We start from the raw sequence: 1193 nt of genomic DNA on the forward strand, positions 1-1193 counted from the left end.
GACATGATGAAATGTGTCTGCTCAAGCAATAATTCCAAAAAGAAAAAAAAACATTGGACTTAATGCAAAAAAAGAAAAATATTCAAGACACATTGCTGTGAAATTTATTAGCAACACCAACATAGCAGGAAAGCTAATGTTTTCTGTTATATTAAGCACAAAGTAAGAAAAGAAAAACAAACCTTTAACGTAATTCAATAAAAGCAACTGTTATCCTCAGTCTTGTCTATGGCTGGCCGGGAGTGCGGAGCCCCTTTTGCTGCAGAAATTGCACAGCAAATAAATACTGCCAGTATGTTGACATCCCTGTTTGTTTTGGTAACCTATAAGATCTTGCGCAGGTGAGTTATTGTGAGAATTTTTTTTTTTTTTGGTTCGGCTAGTCGTTAAGTGTGTTGTGTAGTGGACTGACTCAGCCATTAGGTTTGTGCTCCTCTCTGACTGTCAAAGACTAGAATCTGCTCCAGTCGATGGAAGCAGTCTTTAAGTGTGTTAAGTTTACATTTAGTCATTTAGCAGACGCTTTTATCCAAAGCGACTTACAAATGAGGACAATAGAAGCAATCAAAATCAACAAAAGAGCAATGATATACAAGAGCTATAACAAGTCTCAGTTAGCTTAACGTTGTACACGTAGCAAGGTTTTTTTTTTATTATATAATAAATAAAAAGAAAACAGATAGAATAGAAAAAGAATAGAGCAAGCTAGTGTTAGAGGCCTTTTTTTGCTTTGTTAATAGTATAATAAATAAAAAGAAAACGGATAGAATACAAAAAGATTAGAAAGCTAGTGTTAGTTTTTAGTTTTTTGTTGTTGTTGTTTTTAAGAAAACAAGCAGCAAATGAATAGAGTGCAAGTCTAAAAAGGGACAAGTGTATTTTTTTTAAAGAATAGAATTAGAATAGAGAGTGCTAGAGTTAAGAGATAAAGATGGATAAATATTAATAAATACTATAATGGTATATAAATAATAATAAAATAGAGGGAACATTTAATTTAAAAGTCAGTGAAAGTGATTTTGTGCTTCTTAGGGATGGTACAATAAAGTGACATTAACTTGCAGAACGCAAGCTTCTAGAGGGCACATAATTCTGGAGTAATGAATTTAAGTAAAGGGGTGCAGAGCCAGTGGTGGTTTTGTAGGCAAACATCAATGCCTTGAATTTTATGCGAGCAGCTATTGGTAGCCAGT

This window comes from Sinocyclocheilus anshuiensis, unplaced genomic scaffold (genome assembly GCF_001515605.1).
Source record: "Sinocyclocheilus anshuiensis isolate Anshui unplaced genomic scaffold, SAMN03320099.WGS_v1.1 scaffold274, whole genome shotgun sequence".
NCBI lineage: Eukaryota > Metazoa > Chordata > Actinopteri > Cypriniformes > Cyprinidae > Sinocyclocheilus > Sinocyclocheilus anshuiensis.